Here is a 21,132-nt window from a genome sequence, read left to right as displayed (position 1 = left end):
TCTTGGCAGCTGCACGCTTGACTTTTCTCATTTCATGGGCAGTTATTTTGCGCCTTGGCTTTTCCACACGCTTCTTGCGACCCTGTTGACTTTTTTGAATGAAACGCTTGATTGTTCAATGATCACGCTTCAGAAGCTTTGCAATTTGAAGAGTGCTGCATCCCTCTGCAAGATATCTCACTATTTTTGACTTTTCTGAGCCTGTCAAGTCCTTCTTTTGACCCATTTTGCCAAAGGAAAGGAAGTTGCCTAATAATTATGCACACCTGATATAGGGTGTTGATGTCATTAGACCACACCCCTTCTCATTACAGAGATGCACATCACCTAATATGCTTAATTGGTAGTAGGCTTTCGAGCCTATACAGCTTGGAGTAAGACAACATGCATAAAGAGGATGATGTGGTCAAAATACTCATTTGCCTAATAATTCTGCACTCCCTGTATAAGAAACAAAGACAACAGTCTAGGAAGAGAACAGAAGGGATGGAATATGGAGATAGACATAAATCTCCAATTTCCAATAAGCAACCTCCCTTCATCAACCCCAATTTTTATCTACTCTTCAAATTAATGTGGACGTCACCAATTTTACCCCTTATGATTTATTTTTATTTTTTTGTGGACGATGAAGTCCTGGAATTAATTGTGCAGCAAACTAATCTGTGCGCCACACAATTTGCTGTACAAAAGCCCACATCTATTTATCTAAGGCCTCATGCACACGACAGTTTTTTTTCACGGCCCGCAAAAACGGGGTCCGTGGGTCCGTGATCCGTGACCGTTTTTTCGTCCGTGGGTCTTCCTTGATTTTTGGAGGATCCACGGACATGAAAAAAAGTCGTTTTGGCGTCCGCCTGGCCGTGCGGAGCCAAACGGATCCGTCCTGAATTACAATGCAAGTCAATGGGGACGGATCCGTTTGACGTTGACACAATATGGTGCAATTGCAAACGGATCCGTCCTCATTGACTTTCAATGTAAAGTCAGGAGTCCCTTTACTTTCACACTTGTGTTCATAATGCAGACGGTGGCTCCGTTCAGAGCGGATCCGTCTGCATTATATTGTTAAAACATTTCTAAAGTGTGAAAATAGCCTCAGACGGATCCGTCCAGACTTTACATTGAAAGTCAATGGGGGACGGATCCGTTTGAAAATTGAGCCACAGTGTGTCATCTTCAAACGGATCCGTCCCCATTGACTTACATTATAAGTCTGGACGGATCCGCTTGCCTCCGCACGGCCAGGCGGACACCCGAACATAACTTGAAGCGTCCCCATCACCATGGGAACTCCTCTATGTTAGAATATACTGTCGGATATGAGCTACATCGTGAAACTCATTTCCGACAGTATATTCTAACACAGAGGCGTTCCCATGGTGATGGGGACGCTTCAGGTTAGAATACACTGAAAAACTGTGTACATGACTGCCCCCTGCTGCCTGGCAGCACCCGATCTCTTACAGGGGGCCATGATCAGCACAATTAACTCCTCAGGTGCCGCACTGTAAGAGATCAGGGCTGCCAGGCAGCAGGGGGCAGCCCCCCCCCCTCCCCAGTTTGAATATCGTTGGTGGCACAGTGTGCGCCCACCATCGCCCCCCCCCTTCCTCCCTCTATAGTTAAAAATCGTAGGTGGCACAGTGTGCGCCCACAATCGGCCCCCCCTCTCCCTATAGTAGTAACAACCATTGGTGGCAGTGTGCGGCCTCCCATCCCCCCCCCCCCATCATTGGTGGCAGCGGAGTTCCGATCGGAGTCCCAGTTTAATCGCTGGGGCTCCGATCGGTAACCATGGCAACCAGGAAGCTACTGCATCCCTGGTTGCCATGGTTACTTAGCAATAGTACAATTGTAGAAGATTCATACTTACCTGCTTGCTGCTGCGATGTCTGTGACCGGCCGGGAGCTCCACCTACTGGTAAGTGAAAGGTCTGTGCGGCGCATTGCTAAAGAACTGTCACTTACCAGTAGGAGGAGCTCCCGGCCGGTTACAGACATCGCAGCAGCAAGCAGGTAAGTATGAATCTTCTACTGTGGTGGGGGGGGGGGAATGGGAGGCCGCACACTGCCACCAATGGTTGTTACTACTATAGAGAGAGGGGGGGCCGATGGTGGGCGCACACTGTGCCACCAACGATTTTTAACTATAGAGGGAGGAAGGGGGGGGGGCGATGGTGGGTGCACACTGTGCCACCAACGATTTTTAACTATAGAGGGAGGAAGGGGGGGGGCGATGGTGGGCCCACACTGTGCCACCAACGATTTTTAACTATAGAGGGAGGAAGGGGGGGGGGGATGGTGGGCGCACACTGTGCCACCAGCGATATTCAAACTGGGGAGGGGGGGGGGGGGGGTCTGCCCCCTGCTGCCGGGCAGCCCTGATCTCTTACAGGGGAATATGATAGTACAATTAACCCCTTTAGGTGCCGCACCTGAAGGGGTTAATTGTGCTATCATATCCCCCTGTAAGAGATCGGGTGCTGCCAGGCAGCAGGGGGCAGTCTTGTACAAAGTTTGCAGTGTATTCTAACTAGAAGCGTCCCCATCACCATGGGAACGCTTCTGTGTTAGAATATACTGTCGGAAATGAGTTTTCACGAAGTGAAAACTTAGATCAGAAAAAGCTTTTATGCAGACGGATCTTCGGATCCGTCTGTATGAAAGCAACCTACGGCCACGGATCACGGACACGGATGCCAATCTTGTGTGCATCCGTGTTCTTTCATGGACCCATTGACTTGAATGGGTCCGTGAACCGTTGTCCGTCAAAAAAATAGGACAGGTCATATTTTTTTGACGGACAGGATACACGGATCACGGCCTCGGCTGCAAAACGGTGCATTTTCCGATTTTTCCACGGACCCATTGAAAGTAGAGATGAGCAAACTTCTGTTTTAAGTTCGGCGTCTAAAGTTCGGGGGCGGGTTAGCGGAGAATCCCGATCTGGAACCGGATATGGATTCCGACTTCCGTTGTGGTCCGTGGTAGCGGAATCAATAATCGGCCATTATTGATTCCGCTACCACGGACCACAACGGAAGTCGGAATCCATATCCGGTTCCAGATCGGGATTCTCCGCTAACCCGCCCCCGAACTTTAGACGCCGAACTTAAAACAGAAGTTCGCTCATCTCTAATTGAAAGTCAATGGGTCCGCGAAAAAAAACGGAAAACGGCCACGGATGCACACAACGGTCGTGTGCATGAGGCCTAAGACTGTGGAACCCCACAAGTGTCCCTGAAATGAAAAAAATTTGGGGGCTTACCCTGGACATGGGCATTGTAAAAAAAAAAAAAGCCATCTGTCCGATCCTTTTGGGCTGCAAGTACTGTCCACTCAACCCCTGTGTTTTTGCAGCAGTTATGTCCTGAAACCGCTATAAAGCCCAAATGCGGCTTATGCATTTTTCTGTCAATTCCCAAGTCCCCCCCCAGAACTGACCCAGCCTAAAACCTGCCTAAATAAATTGAGACCCCTTATTTCCCTCCTTAGGAATTTATTCTTTAAATTATATAACCCTGATAAAAATCTATCCGTCAATGAATCCTTTTAGTTTCAAAGGCTGCCTTTCCTTCCGTCAGTTTATTCCCTCTAAGCATGCCAGATATGGGGTAAAATTATATAAGGTGTGCGAGAGCACAGCCGGCTACCTGCGGTCTGTCTGTATTTGAGGGCAAAGACTCCCAACTTAACCCCCCAGGTTGCCCCGAAATTATTGGGATATTGCGAAAAATTGTGTGGGTTCTATTGGCGCCATTCCTACACAAAGGGTACCACATGTACACTGATCATTTTTATACCAGCATACCGCTTTGTAAATCCCTCCATGCTGCAAACACAGGGGCTTGTGAGACAGTCCGCAAAAATAGAGTGGTATACCCACAACTGCTGGTGTCCAAGCGTTTGGAGAGAGGTACATCCTTCGCCCTTGCAAGTGACCAGATGCTTGCAGTGAAGTGGAAGGACAGGAAGGATGACTACATGCTCACCACAACACAGTGACAGTTAGGGAGAGGGGGGCTACTGCTGACAAACATAAACCGGTCTGTGTGACAGATTATAATACATTTATGGGAGGTGTAGACCTCTCGGACCAGGCACTTCAATCCTACCTGGTGAAGCGAAAAAACAATTACCCCTGTTTTGAGACACGGTGGCTAATTATTCATTTTATTTATTACCAAAAAGGGTGGTTGGGGGGGTCTTTTCAGGAAGTCAATTTATTCTCATTTTCTCTTTAGTTTGTGGGCTTTCCAGGGAGAGAGGGATCCTTTTAGCATAGGTTGTGGAGCTAATTTATTTTTCCAGACATTGGAACAAATTTTACCTTTTTCTGATTTTGTTTTCTTAATTTTCCTAATTTCATTTTTTATGACTGTCCTGCCACACAAAGCTGTGAATTTCTTTCACATTATCGTATCATGATAATTGGAAAGATATATTTTTTTAATTAGAGGATCTCTGATTAAGTTGTTTCTCACCAGTACACTAAGGGCTTTATTTTAAAAAAAAAACAAAAAAAAACATTTTTTTTGTGGACACCCCACAACACGTCTAGAAATCCTGACATCATTTTGAGAATTAGTGATCCATTACTGTTCTGACAGAAGGTTCTGGACACTGTACTTTTATGTATTGTGTAGGTGACTGGTTGAATATGTGCATAACAGTTTCTACCTTGCCATGCAGGGGCCTTTTATGGTGCACCGCGTCACTTAGTACGTTCGTCTCTCATCTAGGGATTGATGGGACTAAAGAGACGTTGTACGACCAGTCGCTGTCCTTGAATGCCAGCTTGTCATTAGAGCCCTATCAGTGTTCTTGTATGTTGTAAACAAACTGGAATTTGCAACATGGTTGGAGACATTTTTTCTTGGACTTGTTGCCTTTCACTACAGTTCAGTTTTTGTTTTTTTGTTTTCGTTTTTTTTTTCAGTTTGGCGAGACATAGTCAGTCATATGTACATGCAATGCCTTTTTAGAAATCTGCCTCCCTTATAAGAGCACAGCTTCACTTTTCATCTGTATGTGCCACAAAGATAAGAATGTGGCGGATTTCTAAGACCGTAACATGGTTACCCATCTAAATATATTTTTTCTCCAATTTCCTATGAAAATTCTATTAACAATTTGAATAAAACCATATATACTCATTATTTTATCCTATAATAATTTTGCACTCAGCATGCTTACTACACCACTAGATACATGCTTTAAGGGATCTAGTTTTTAAAATGGGGTCATTTATAAGGGTTTTCTATCATTTTGGAGCTCAACGCCATTACATGTGTGCAATGGGGCCTGAACCATTTTCTGTTTATTATCTGAAAGGTCCCAGGTGCTCCTTTTATGTTTGGGCCCTGGAGTGTGTCAAGGCATAAGATTAGGGCCAAAATGGAGATATTTCTGAAGACAGGAGAAATGGGGTGATACATTTCTGGGGTGCATTTCTTCATTTTCATGTGCTTTGTAGAAAGAGATCTGTCTTTAAATTGACACTTTTGTGTAAAAAAATTAAAAATATATATTTTTCTCCGCCTGTTTAGGATTATTTATGTAGAAAACTAGGGGGTCTAAAAACTCACTACACCCTAGATGAATACCTTAGGGGGTCTAGTTTTCAAAATGGGGTCATTTATGGGGGTTTTCTATTGTTCTGGCAGCTCAATGCCATTACAAGTGTGCAATGGGGACTGAACCATTTTCAAGAAATTTTGTGTTCTGAAAGCCACTGGGTACTTCATGTGCTTTGTAGAAAAAAAAAAAAAAAAAACTGTTTTTAAATTGAAACTTTTGTGTAAAAAAAATGAAATTTGTTTTTTTTCACCATCTTAGCATTAACTTCTTTAAAAAAAAACAAGGGGTCAAAAAACTCATCACACCCATAGATGAATACGTGAAGGCGTCTAGTTTTCAAAATGGGGTCACTTTTGGGGGGTTCTATTATTCTTACACGTATAAGCCTCTGCAAACTTGGTTTGTTGCAGGAAAAAAATATGTACTTAAAAAATGCTAAAATGAATGTTAAAATGGTAAGTCTCCTAAGTAAAAATAAAAAAAGTTAGTTTTTTGCAAGTGCAGCCAAAATAAAGTAAAGATGTGTAAATATATTTCTGATAAAAATATTGAATAGTATTTATGTATGTACGGTATGTGAAATATTGCAGATGAAAATAGGAAAATTTTTACAAATGTTCATAGATTTTTACATAAAAAAAAAAATTTTAGATACGCATATTTTATCGGTAGAATTATACCATCTAAGTAAAGTACAATATGTGGCGAGAAAACCGTGTCAGAATTACTGATACTTTGATGTGCAAAACCTTTACGAAGTTATTCTATGCTAAAGTGACACAGGTCAGATTTCCAAAATCTGGCTTGGCCATTAAGGCCCAAACAGGCTTGGTCTCTAATGGGTTACTGTCCCTGTTATGCGTATATAATAATAATCTTTATATAGCGGCAACATATTCCTCAGTGGTTTACAAATTCCGAGGGTTTACGTACAAAACGTAAGACATTACAAGGTAATTGGCTGATACACGGCTGAAACACTAGGTATGTGGAGTGTATCTTTCCACATGTGCCGGAGACTGTTGGGTACCATGTGGTGTCACGTGTTCTAGTTTTATTGTTTGCACTAAACAAAGATTGGCCCGGCCTGCATGTAAGCTGCTAGGATTCAGCCGGTTGATAAGTGGTGCTGTTGATTTAACCACAAAAATAATCCCCCTCCCTGTTCTGCAGCGGGATATGATCTGTCTGATCAGTCAGCCAAGAATGATGTGGGAGCTTCTGTGTGTCCCTGGGCCGCCTCCTCTGCCCCTGCGTGCGTCCCGCACACTCATGTATTCATTTCAGCTCTCGTTAATTATAGCACTTTTTCAAACTAACATTGTGTAGAGCAGGGGTGACTGGCATCTTGCAGATCTGGTGTGGGGCAGATGCAAGGGGTATTCCAGGAGGTAGGATCAGCAAGGTGGCTATAAGCTGCTTTATTTATTTTTTAAACCATTGATCTTTCCCATTCTATTCCATTGCTTCGCCAAATCGTATATTCTGTATATTTTCTGGCCAGCTTAATAGTGAAAGATGACATTTTTGTTTCACATAGCAAGCATGGAAGTGTACTCAAAATAAGTGTTTTTTGAGGGTTTTTTTGGCGCTGATTTTGGAGCATTTCTGCCTCAAAATCTGCTCCAGAAAATGCCTCAAAACAGCCTCCTATTCATTTCAATGGGAAGTAGCACTTGCTTCCGACAAAGACCGGATGCAGCGGTAGAGATCCGCTGAGCATCACCTTCACCCTGGGTCGGACAGGTAACAATCTATTCTTTATGGCAGTGGGATCACATTTGTTCGGTTTCCTCCTGAAACTGGACAACCTCTTTAAAGGGTTTCTGTCACCAGATTTAACCCTATTAAGCTAGCTGACATTAGCGATGTGCTAATTGTCAGCTAAACCTAACTAGCCTATTCCTACTTTTATCCATGCCCCCGTTACGGCAGAAATCAAACTTTTATAATATGCTAATTAGCCTCTAGGAGCGGGGGAGCGGGGGGGGGGGGGGGTTGTTCCTGCTCCCCCGAGGCTCCGTTCTCCCACCTTTGTAGCCTCCCTGATTGACAGGGTCAGGCAGCGCTTGCATCTTTCTACCAGCCCTGTGCTCTGGTTAAATCTCGCGCCGTTCAGCATTCGGCGCAGGCGTGGTGAGGGAAAGACGCTCGCAGGCTGCCAGCTTCCTCACCGCACCTGCGGCGAATGCTGAACGGCTATTTTTTATTTCACTCCTGGTTTTGGGCTTCCAAAAGTCCATGCAGAAACCTGCCCCTGTGGCCGTACCCTTAGGCTTCGTTCACACCAGTGTTCAGCCTTTCCGTTCTCCTGCTCCGTTATAGGAGCAGGAGAACGGAAAGGACGGATTGGGAACATAACTGAGCCGAGCGGAGCCTACGGACCCCCTAGACTATAATGGGGTCCGTTAGGTTTACGCTCAGAAGATGATTTTGGAGCGGAGACAAAAGTCCTGCATGTACTACTTTCATCTCCGCTCCAAAATCATCTTCTGAGCGTAAACCTAACGGACCCCATTATAGTCTATGGGGTCCGTAGGCTCCGCTCGGCTCCCTTATGTGCCCAATCCGTCCTTTCCATTCTCCTGCTCCTATAACGGAGGCTTCACCCATTGACTCAATCTATTTAGTGACGGATCCATTTTTTTTGCGGTTTGATTTCACACAACCGCATCCTAAAGGAACGTATCCTAACGGAACGTATGCATCCTGATGTGCAAAATCAATTTTATTTATTTAATTAGGATCTCAATACCGGAATTAACAACACAAGTGTGAAAGTAGCCTAAGGTAAGACGTCTGAACAAATACTGCCATTGTCAACAAATAAACTGTATGTTGTAAGGAGGCAACTGGGGAATGCTTCAGTCATCCATCTCATTGATGAAAATATTTGAAGATCACGTAGATCATGTAGTCACATCATACATATTCTTTAAACTTATTTTAATCTTTAACCGACTTTCAGTGAACCAGAGTACAATAGCAGCAAGGAGCTTTCTCACAGCTTCAGAAAGGCAAGAAGGGAGAGATGGCAAATTGTTGTTTTATTCAACATTTTATCATCTATGTGCCTGGATGTAAATTTATAGAGGAGGGAACTGAGGAATATTCAGTCATCCATCTCATTGATTAAAATGTTTGAAGGCATCAGATTATGTCTTTGGTAGCAGCAGGAACCTAGCCTGAGGACAGATTATGGGATTGTGTGACAAGAAGGGATCTCAAATCCTTATGGAGAAAACCAACAATTGTATAAATGCCAACATGGATTCCCATTTAAATTAGAAGTCGCAGAATTGCTGTGGTTTTCATGTGAATTTGGCGCAGAATAATTCCTGGTAGCATTGAGCTGTTTTCCCTGCACAGCTTTGAATTTCTCTAGTAGCTGGTTCTGATTTCTCTCTGCGCCGTCAGGCAGGGAGCTGATGGGTTCCTTATCTCTGACCTTATAGACACTCATTATAACTCAATTCTTGTCTTACTGATAAGAATGTGGCTTAGATAAGTATTTATGATTTTTTATTTTTTTTGTAATTTACAGATCAGGGTTATTAGATAACCGACATGAAGTGGAAGTACCATTCCCACAGCTAGAAAAACAGTTAACCCTTTGTGACACAACTGCTCAATATTTGTAATAAAGACCAATTGAAAAAAAGATTTTTATCCCAAAATGAGTAAAGTGCAATCATGAAAAAAAAAATTAACCCGAAGGTGTACATAGCCTTTAAATAATAACCTTAAATGTAAATAAAAAAGAGAGTATATAATGGAGTGATAAATCTAATGTCTTCTGCTTTGTTTGTCTAGTGAAGTTCAGTCCACTGTTTGCTGTTATCAGCCACTTCAGGCTGCGGATAGGCTTGCTGTAGTGCTTTCAGTAGGATTACTGACAAGACAGCGGCCACCGTTATATCTTGCTTATCTCCTGGTCTGAGAACTTCCACTTGTGAATGAGTTTTCAGCTCTGTTTCTTATCTGTACTTTTGCCATAGGTTTAGCAGAATGCTGCTTCTATATATGACTCTATCTTTTACAAGAGGAACACCTTAGCGGTAGTTCCAAGTGACAAGACAAGGGGACAGGACCAGCTCGTTATAGAAACCTTGAAATGGTTTAAAGGGAACCTGTCACCTGGATTTGGGGTATAGAGCTGAGGACATGGGCTGCTAGATCGCCCCTAGCACATCTGGAATACCCAGTCCCCATAGCTCGGTGTGCTTTTATTGTGTAAAAAAAACGATTTGATACATATGCAAATTAACCTGAGATGAGTCCTGTCCCTGACTCATCTCATGTACAGGACTCATCTCAGGTTAATTTGCATATGTATCAAATCGGTTTGTTTACACAATAAAAGCACACAGAGCTATGGGGGCTGGGTATTGCGGATGTGCTAGATGCCATCTAGCAACCCATGTCCTCAGCTCTAAACACAAAATCCCGGTGACAGGTTCCCTTTAACAGACAGTCGGCTCATGCTTTTGTGTTAATGTATTTTTTTATTATTATTTTTTTTTGCTGGATGGAGGGAAAGGGCTTATGCTGGATTATGGAATCTTCGCAAACCTGACGTAGGATTGTTTGTGGACTTGTTTAATGCCTAGTTCTCTTCCTTATTCTTCAAGACTACACAGGCCGTTAAGCTGTATGCCAGCCTTCAGATCATGTCATGCCTCAGCAAGAACTTCAGGGAAGACTGAAAAACCAGCTTTGGCCAATACTTGGGGCTTATTCTATTGATGTAAAGATTCAGAGCAGTGTTGATTAGAAAAAATCTCCATAAGTTATAGATCTGTCATCAATGTGTCTGTCTGTCTTTCATGTTCTCTCCCTCCGGATGTATGGCTAGATGGGGGCTTCTTTAGGGTGTTTTCTAGTGGCTCAGTGTACATTACCTGTACATAATAAACTTAGACTCTCCACATAATAGACCCTAAGGTAGCCATGGATGCTGTCCTTGATTGTCTTGGATATCGTCCCTAAGGGTGCTATTTACGCAGCTGTTAGCAGTCGTGAGTACCGCTCGGGATTTTCTGTTAATTAGCGGGCCACACTTGGTCTTGCAGCCTGACAGATTGGCAAGTCCAGGTGCCTCCAGTGATTTGCAAACAGTGGTCGCTCCTGTGTAAGAGCACCTTAATTAGCGTGAACAGATTCACTGTTTTTGCTGCCCGCATCAGTGATTACTTACCCGATGAACGAATGTTTGCTTATACATTGAGTCATCGCCAACACCTTTACATGGGCCAATAATCGGGAACGAGCGTTAATACTAACATTCGTTAGTATTGCCCTGACAATTGACCCATGTAAAGGGGCCTTAAAGGGTTGTGTCACTTCAACAAGTGGCATTTATCATGTAGAGAAAGTTAATACAAGGCTCTTACTAATGTCTTGTGATTGTTCATATTGTCTTCTTTGCTGGCTTGATTTGTTTGTCCATCACATTATGCACTGCTTGTTCCCATGGTTATGACCACCCTGTAATCCATTAGCGGTGGCCACACTTGCACACTGTAGGAAAAAGTGCTGGGCTCTCCAGTGGCCGGCACTGTGGGAGCGCACATAGGCTGGCACTTTTTCCTATAGTGTACAAGCACGGCCACCACTGCTGCTGGATTTCAGGGTGGTCATAACCATGGAAACAAGCAGTGTATAATGTGATGGAAAAATGAATCCAGCCAGCAAAGGAAGCAATATGGACAATCCCAATACCCAATTAGTAAGTGTCTTGTATTCATTTTCCCTACATGATAAATGCCACTTGCTGAAGTGAGACATCCCCTTTAAGGTTAGGGTTTGTTGTCAGGAGAGTGAAAGGAGTATTATAGCTAATAAAAAAGATGTTCCGTGACCTGCAAATGGTTTGAGCATAAACTGCTTGTTTGCAGTCTTGCCAGAGCATCTCAATGGGATTAAAATCAGGAGTTTGACTCCAAAACTTAAGTCTATGGGCACTTTTGGGGGCAGTTTTTATTATTGCACGCTACACGTTTTGGGCCTAAAATAATTTCTTCAATTGGTCTGCTAAAAATTTTATTTCTCAGCTTTCGGTTTCAGTGCATTTACATAAATAGCAGGCTGTCTGCTTTATACTAATTCCATCAGTGAGATGCTCTGACGTCTGGATCTGTAGCCCTTTTCTCTGAACTCCTGACAGGTCGTAAACACTCATTTAGGGTAAATGCACACAATCGGGATCGGGTGCGGATTTTCAGCGTGGATTTGCGTGCGGAAAATCCGCACCATAGGTCATGCACATTGTATTCTATGAGAATTTGAAATGCTCATGCACATGATGCAGATTTTTTCCGCACGGATTTTGACCTATGGTGCGGATTTTAAAATCCGCAGCATGTTAATTATTTTTTTTTCTTTCCTGACCGGATTTTCTCCGGTCATCAAATCCGCATGCAAATTCAAACATAAATCTGCGCCAATTGATGCCGATTGACCACACGTATTTCCCTGCAAACACCTATGGATTTCAGTGTGGATTGTCCGCACATAGATCCTGAACATGTGCATTTACCCTTAAACTTATCATTCAAACTAATAAGAATTCAAGTATAATGATTGTTTATGAGTTGGTTGGAAAGTACAGATAACGGCTACAGATCCAGCTGACAAAGCAGTTTTCTGACTTATTCACTGTGAAGCAGAGAGCCTACAAGCTGGCAAATGCATTGAAACTAAAGCTGTTGATAATTTTTTAATGTGTAAAAATGTTTTTTTTTTAGCAAATTTGTGACAAGCCTATATGTTCTTTTTGGTCAGAAGTGGTTTTCAACTTGCAGCTCTTCCATGGATGCTAACTAGGCCCAGTGTCTTTCTTATTGTTGACTTTTGTACTTTGAACTTAATTGAGGCAAGTTAGGTCTAAAGTTCTTTAGATGTTCATTAGATGTTCATTTGGGTTCTTTTGTGACCTCCTTGATGAGTTGATGTGCTCCTTGGTGACATTTTTGTAGGCCATCCACTCTTGGAAGGTTCACCACTGTTCCAGGATTCCTTTATTTGTAGATAATAGCTCTCACTGTGGTTCGCTGGAGTCCCAGAGCCTTAGCAATGGTTTTGTAACCATTTCCAGACTGGTAGATTTCAATGATTTTGTTCTGCACCTGTATTTGAATCTCTTTAGAACATATTGTGTTTTTGGGACCTTCTGTCCTTCTCCACATCAGTGATGTTTCGATTCAGTAGGTCTGGCAATAATCAGGCCTGGGCATGACTGGTGAGATTGAACTGAATTTGGTAGCTCAAGGTCCTTTTACACAGACTTTTCAGTCAATTATCAGGAACAACCCAAACATTCCAAATAATTACTTGATTGTGAGCCCAAATGAATGCTATATTTACATGCAGCAATCGCTTATACTGTATGGAGACAAGGGATAGCTACAGCAATCACTTGTCCCTATAGAAAATCATTGTTCCTGGGCAGCAGATACTTGTTTACACATCACGTTCTACTGCACAGAAACAATGAACGACTCTCACCTTTTACACAGGCCAATTATCGGGAACGAGCATTTCTACAAACGCTCATCCTAAATAATTGACCTGATTATTGGTGCGTGCAAAACAACCTTCTGGGAGAAAATTACCAGTACTTTTTCATGTAGAGCCAGGTACGGCTGGACAGTATTTTTCCTTCACTAAATAAAATAATTTATTAACAGCATTTTCTTTTACTTGTGTCATCTTTGTCTAATATTAAACGTAGTTTGATAACCTGAAAATAAAAGAAATTGGGAAGAGGGCAAATACTATTTAGGCATGGGATTCAGCCAGTTCCTTCCAGTTCTCTAGATCCGGTTGTTAAAATTACAACTGAATCGGAGAACCAGTGTCACCTGCGATTCCCGATCCGGTGCTCTGGCGGTGGCAGGGCAGCTGGAGATGTTCGCTTCCATTGCTTTGCGCGGTGCTGATAGTTTCGCTTCTTAGTTGGGTGGTATGTGTAGTGTATATATGGTGTATTTATGTAGGTGTACCATGTATATGGTGTATTTATGTGTATGTGTGTTGCATATACATGGTGTACGTATATGTAAACATGTGTTGTGACGTTGTGCGTCAGTCGTTGTGTAGGAAATGATATATGATGTATAAGAGCACATTAATGGGCTTTTCCAGCCTTACCTAAACTTTTAATTAGGTACCGGAATGTGCTCCAACTTGAGTTAGAAATCCACCCTGCTGCTTGGTTCTAGTGCTGAGGCTCCGTTCAGCATTACTTCCAGTCCCTGGGCTGTTCACTTCCAGACTGCTCACATGCACTGTTACAGCCAATCACTGGTCTCAGTGGTGCACATGTGCCACTTGGAGACACTTCACCACTGAAGACAGCGAATGGTTGCAGTCAGGTCTAAAGAATCAGAGTCAAAGCTAGTTTTGGGTAGACTCTGTAGAAATGTACCTGCTCCTGGAAAAAGCTGTAGCATGCAGGCACGACCACTGCTGCTGGATTGCAGGGTGGTGGTAACCATGGAATCGAGCAGTGTATAATGTGATGGAAAAATAAATCAAGCCAGCAAAGGAGGCAATATGGACAATAACAGTACATTAGTAAGTGCCTTGTATTAACTGTCTCTACATGATAAATGCCATTTGCTGAAGTCAGACAACCCCTTTAAGTATATGTGTTTTCCAGTTATTAAATGCATAGTGCATTGCATATCCACTTACAGGAATTTAGAAAATGACAGGAATTTTAGAAATTGGATTCCAATAAATTTAGAAAATTTCTGGAATTTCATAATTTGTATTCCAATAAATATGGTTTAACGTCTATCTAAGTAGCCTGATTGCTTAAATGCTAGTAAGAAAACATCCCATGTTACCATTTTACTACATTGTTTGTTATTGCTAAGTTATTGGTCACTTATGAAGGAGTTGGAGAGTGATAAAATGTAGGAATTGGGTTCCGAACTTTGGCTTACCGACTCCACAGCCCTGGTTGCAGTGGTACACATGACACTGTCTGGAAGCCTACAGATGAGGGATTTTTTTATTTTAGTTAGAGCACACTCCAGGGCATAATTAAAAAGTAAGGTAAAGTTGGAAATCTCTTTTAAGCCAAATCTTTATATATATATTTTTTTTTAAACATTCGGGATGATGTAAAAACAATCAATACCTTACTAATCCCCTGTGATTCCTGTTCCGATGCTTCCCTCCTGGTGTCTGTACTGCTTAGGACTTCCTTCATTTTTTTTACCATATTCTGATAATTTTTTTCAAAAACATTTGAGGTGGCTGGGAAATAATAATCCTTGGTCTTTTAGGCCCATAAAATAAATACACATTGTTAACCATGGAGTAAATCTAAAAGGGAATAACTGTAGCTGAAAAGTCCCAAAAATGGTTGGGGGGGGGGGAATCTACATTTTTCACAACCATGTGCCTTCATTTTTTTAGGTTGGGTGTCAATTCCTGTAATCAATAGATCAGCTATGTCATCTGAGTTTATGTTGTCCAAAGATGCATTTTACAGATTCGTAGCTTGAGGCGAGATGTTTCATGAAACCGGTTTTTAACCTCTTCTGTCCCTGCTTTAGGAATGGAGAAGAGATGGCACCTTCAGCTCAGGAGCAGAGCTGTAGACTGTTATTTTGGAGTTAATTGCTATAAAATAGGGAAATAATTTAAAGACTGGAGTTTGTCGATGCTGCCTGGGTTCACTTTCTTTGTTGCAGCATTAGCAGTAATCCGTAGATAACATAAAGATGCCCCTATCTAGCAGCATTAAAAGCAGCCTTGTGGGTGGAGAAAGCTGCAGGTTTTTTTTTTTTTTTTTTTCGCCCTGCTCGTTTTGTTCTTGGCATCCTTCCATTTTTCTGAACTTCTGGTACCCGACTGGTAAGACCTGAAACTTGCTGTTTAACAAGTGCCCGTCGCCAAGACAGTTGGTGCACGCGATCAGCACTGCTACGTCTTCCCCCAGGAGCAGGTCAGTGTCGGCTGTGCTGCAAAGCAATCGTGCACGCTGAGCTTGTTTGACGGCAGCTGTGTCAGTGCTCGACACTCTGGCTTCCAAAAGTACAACATGTTTACAGGCGTTGTACAATCAGATTAAGTTGGCAGCCTCTTCCTTCCTCTCTCTGTAAGTGGCTTTCATTTGTGTGTGTTGATCTCCTCGCTCCTTTCCTTTTCGTGATCTCCCCCTATGGACTGCTTCCATGTGGCCTTTATTTTTATTGTTAGTTGCTAATGCAGGAGTGCGAGCGAGCGACGTAATGGTTGAAGAAGAGGGGGAAGTGGCTTTTTGTCATTTGTGAATTTCCTTCCCTGAATGCTGCACACAATAACGGGCTCCGAACCGGCCTGCATACACAGCATTGTTGGTGGCGATGCACTGACGTGCGCCTCGCGCACTTAACTATTGAGGGGCACTGCTTTGTACGCTGCCTGCCGGAACGGAGCCGCGTGCAGGCTGAATTAACTGACGCCAGCCGTGCCAGAGAGCCTGGTGTTTGCTGGAGAGCTGCTTCGTCTATGCGCTGGTGCCTTCACCTGTGCCAAATTTAGTAGGCCATGGCTCATACACTGGCATAGTAGTCTGTAGCTGCTGTTAACTGCTTCATGACTGGCACTGTTCCCACTGAAATCCTCTAGAGCTGTAATGCTTGTTTTATTACCTACAAATATATGTCGGTACATTTCCTTTTTGAAATATTTATGTATGTGCGTGTCTGACTGTCAGAAATGTCTTCATCACTCACTATGGCGTTATATTTTACTGTGTATTGGTTTGTTTCTGGAATCATTTGCTTGTGCATGATGTATATTTTCAACCTATATAATATGTTCTGGATTATGCCTAAATTGTGATTTATTTTTTATATATCCATGGGTTAAGAATAGAATTAGTGTACAAGCGTTATTGATTGGTTGATTTTTCCTTTGCAATAAGTGATATTCTGATCTTGCCCGTGTAACTTTCTCTGGTTTTTAGATTTTGTCTCATTTCTGCAGTTATATGGAATCACTCCATAGTTCAATAATTATAGTTCTCTGGCACCATCAGTAATACTGTGTGGATGTTGTGGTCACCCTAAACGCTCACCTTTTGGTTTGTTTGTGCTGTCAGGTCCTGAGTGATCAGAATGGCCGCCCATGGCTTTGTAAATAATTTGGTCATTAGGGCCCTCATTTTTGTCTAAATGGAGAATCCCTGCTCGTGTGTGTGGCGCTAAATTTACTGCCCATGCATGGAGCCATTATACAGCTGACTGCGATCACATCCAATTCATGGGCATCAAGAAAGGCTCTCTATAGGTCATGAGATTGAGCCATTTAGCCTATTAGTCCTGGTACCAAAGCTATGAGTGGAGTATTAGTTGCTTCATATGTTTGTGAACTGGAAATATGTAATCATTTTATATTCATGTGCATATAATATCTAGCAGTGGTTGTCTGAACTCAGCCTTAAAGGGGTTGTCCACCTTTTATTTAGGTGACGGCCTGTCCTCAGGATAGTCCATTACTAGATGATCCGGGGGTCCGAAACCCCAAACCCATTTTGATCAGCTGTTCAGCAGTAGCTCCGGTGACAGAAGAAGACATCTTCATCTCCTTTAAAGTGGACTGTAGTAGACAAGTCAACCTTAGCGTATGGCAAATGTTTCCACAGGAAAATATCTGCAGCAGAAATCTTAGTCGGATCCTTGGGTTTCTTCCACAGTTTTGCATTTTGCACCATGGCTTTTGCCCCATTCAGTAGAGCTAAACGACATGTTGACACCTGCCAAGGGTCTTTTCAAGAGCGTGCCAAGAACCTGGAAGAGTGCCTTACTCTCTAGTTATCAGTCCCCCCCCACCCTTCTTTCCAGAATTAACGTTGTCTCTGAATTCTGTGATAAATAAGTCTTGAGAGACCAATAATGTCCATAAGGCTCCGTCAGAACAGTCAGAAGAACAGAACATTAGGAGCATCTGTGATACTCTGTTAGCATCAGTTTGCGTCAATTCTGTCAGAGATTAGTTATTTTTGAAGGGGAAAAGAAAATCTCTGACAGATGTGAGTAACACAAACTTAATACAACCTGATCATAGCTGATGCTCAAAATAAGAGATCCATTTTTATTTTTCTGTTCTTATGACAGATCAGAAAAACGGAAGCTAAATGGTGCAAACTGAACCTAACTTTTATTTTTGTGTCAATATAGCTGTACGTGTGCTTTTTTGCACAGTGAATTATATTTTTCGGTGACGCCGTTTTGACATACATATAACTTATTGATTATCTTTTATTGACTTTTTGGGGTTATAATGAAAATAAAGCAATTCTGCCATTGTGTTTGCACTTTAGATTAACAATGTTCACCATGCGGCGTAAGGCCCCATGCACACGGCCGTTGTTCACAGCCGTGTGCGGGCCGTGGAACCGCGGCCTGGATTCCTGCTGAGAGCAGGAGCGCGCGGCGTCACTGGTTGTTATGACGCCGTGCGCCCCCTGCTGCCGGCACAGTACAGTAATACACTGGTATAGATCGTACCAGTGTATTACTGTACTGTGCCGGCAGCAGGGAGCGCACGGCGTCATAGCAACCAGTGACGCCGTGCGCTCCTGCTCTCAGGAGGGATGCAGGCCGCGGTTCCACGGCCCGCACACGGCTGTGAACAACGGCCGTGTGCATGGGGCCTAACTATGATACTACTTTTATTCTATGGGTCAGTACGATTTGTGATGATACCAAATATGTATAGTATGTTTTTAGTTTTTTTTTTTATACTTTTGCTGAATAATATTTGCCGCCGCGCTAACGCCGAAAGGCGTCATTGCGGTGGCTCTCCCAGGCTACGCTAACGCCAATAGGCGTCATCTCGCGTGAGCCGAGATTTCCTGTGAACGCACGCAGGCGCGCGCGCTCACAGGAACGGAAGGTAAGCGAGTGGAACTCCAGCCTGCCAGCGGCGATCGCTCGCTGGCAGGCTGGAGATGTGATTTTTTTAACCCCTAACAGGTATATTAGACGCTGTTTTGATAACAGCGTCTAATATACCTGCTACCTGGTCCTCTGGTGGTCCCTTTTGTTAGGATCGACCACCAGAGGACTCAGGCAGCTCACTAAAGTAGCACCAAACACCACTACACTACACTACACCCCCCCCCCCTGTCACTTATTAACCCTTTATAAACCACTGATCAGCCCATATAGACTCCCTGATCACCCCCCTGTCATTGATCACCCCCCTGTCATTGATCACCCCCCTGTAAGGCTCCATTCAGAGGTCCGTATGATTTTTACGGATCCACGGATACATGGATCGGATCCGCAAAACGCATACGGACGTCTGAATGGAGCCTTACAGGGGGGTGATCAATGACAAGGGGGTGATCACGCATATAGACTTCCTGATCACTTCCCTGTCATTGATCACCCCCCTGTCATTTATCACCCCCCTGTAAGGCTCCATTCAGACGTCCGTATGATTTTTACGGATCCACTGATACATGGATCGGATCCGCAAAACACATGCGGACGTCTGAATGGAGCCTTACAGGGGGGTGATCAATGACAGAGGAGTGATCACCAATATAGACTCCCTGATCACCTCCGTCATTGATCACCCCCCTGTAAGGCTCCATTCAGACGTCCGTATGATTTTTACGGATCCACGGATACATGGATCGGATCCGCAAAACACATACGGACGTCTGAATGGAGCCTTACAGGGGGGAATCAATTACAGGCGGGTGATCACCCATATACACTCCCTGATCACCCCCTGTCATTGATCACCCCACTGTAAGGCTCCATTCAGATGTCCGTATGTGTTTTACGGATCCACGCATCTATGGATCGGATCTGTAAAACGCATACGGACGTCTGAATGGAGCCTTACAGGGGGGTGATCAGGGAGTCTATATGGGATGATCACCCCCGTGTAAGGCTCCATTCAGACGTCTGCATGTGTTTTACGGATTCACGCATCCATGGATCGGATCCGCAAAACGCATACGGACGTCTGAATGGAGCCTTACAGGGGGGTGATCAGTGACAGGGGGGTGATCACCTCATATACACTCCCTGATCACCCCCTGTCATTGATCACCCCCCTGTCATTGATCACCCCCCTGTAAGGCTCCATTCAGACGTCTGCATGTGTTTTACGGATCCACGCATCCATGGATCGGATCCGCAAAACGCATACGGACGTCTGAATGGAGCCTTACAGGGGGGTGATCAATGACAGGGGGGTGATCACCCGATATACACTCCCTGATCACCCCCCTGTCATTGATCACCCCCATGTAAGGCTCCATTCAGACGTCCGTATGTGTTTTGCGGTTCCGATCTATGTATCCGTGGATCCGTAAAAAACATATGGACGTCAGGATGGAGCCTTACAGGGGGGTGATCAGTGACAGGGGGGTGATCACCCCATATACACTCCCTGATCACCCCCCTGTCATTGATCGCCCCCCTGTAAGGCTCCATTCAGACATTTTTTTGGCCCAAGTTAGCGGAAATATATATTTTTTTTTGTTTGTAAGAAAAAACAAAGTCTCCTATTCCACTAACTTGTGTCAAAAAATAAAATCTCACATGAACTCACGGAATCACGGAATCCAAATGCGTAACATTTTTTAGACCTTTATATTCCAGACTTCTTCTCACTCTTTAGGGCCCCTAAAAAGCCAGGGCAGTATAAATACCCCACATGTGACCCCATTTCGGAAAGAAGACACCCCAAGGTATTCCGTGAGGGGCATATTGAGTCCATGAAAGATTGACATTTTTGTCCCAAGTTAGCGGAAAGGGAGACTTTGTGAGAAAAAAAAAAATAATAATAATTTCCGCTAACTTGTGCCCAAATTTTTTTTTTCTATGAACTCGCCATGCCCCTCATTGAATACCTTGGGGTGTCTTCTTTCTAAAATGGGGTCACATGTGGGGTATTTATACTGCCCTGGCATTTTAGGGGCCTGAAACCGTGAGAAGAAGTCTGGGATCCAAATGTCTAAAAATGCCCCCCTAAAAGGAATGTGTGCCCCTTTGTCCACCTAGGCGGCAAAAAAGTGTCACACATCTGGTATCGCCGTACTCAGGAGAAGTTGGGGAATGTGTTTTGGGGTGTCATTTTACATATACCCATGCTGGGTGAGAGAAATATCTTGGTCAAATGCCAACTTTGTATAAAAAAATGGGAAAAGTTGTCTTTTGCAGAGATATTTCTCTCACCCAGCATGGTTATATGTAAAATGACACCCCAAAACACATTCCCCAACTTCTCCTGAGTACGGCGATACCAGATGTGTGACACTTTTTTGCCGCCTAGGTGGGCAAAGGGGCACACATTCCAAAGAGCACCTTTCGGATTTCACAGGTCATTTTTTACACATTTTGATTTCAAACTACTTACCACACATTAGGGCCCCTAGAATGCCAGGGCAGTATAACTACCCCACAAGTGACCCCATTTTGGAAAGAAGACACCCCAAGGTATTCCGTGAGGGGCATGGCGAGTTCCTATAATTTTTTATTTTTTGTCACAAGTTAGCGGAAAATGATGATTTTTATTTTTTTATTT

General features: G+C 43.4%; 1 protein-coding gene across 3 annotated transcripts in view; it reads left to right on the top strand.

The window, feature by feature from the left end:
* ATXN7L1 (ataxin 7 like 1) overlaps positions 1 to 21,132 on the top strand; it is a 117,854-nt gene that overhangs the window by 55,509 nt on the left and 41,213 nt on the right. Inside the window, exon 1 of one of the 3 annotated variants that reach the window (XM_044280180.1) lies at positions 15,203 to 15,544. The exons of the other annotated variants lie outside the window; for them this stretch is intronic. The gene's annotated coding sequence lies outside the window, so the exon portion shown is untranslated. Of the gene's footprint in view, positions 1 to 15,202; positions 15,545 to 21,132 lie in introns of those variants that run through there. 3 annotated transcript variants of the gene reach the window in all.

This window comes from Bufo gargarizans, chromosome 2 (assembly GCF_014858855.1).
Source record: "Bufo gargarizans isolate SCDJY-AF-19 chromosome 2, ASM1485885v1, whole genome shotgun sequence".
Lineage (NCBI taxonomy): Eukaryota > Metazoa > Chordata > Amphibia > Anura > Bufonidae > Bufo > Bufo gargarizans.
This window is presented reverse-complemented; position numbering and strand designations above follow the sequence as displayed.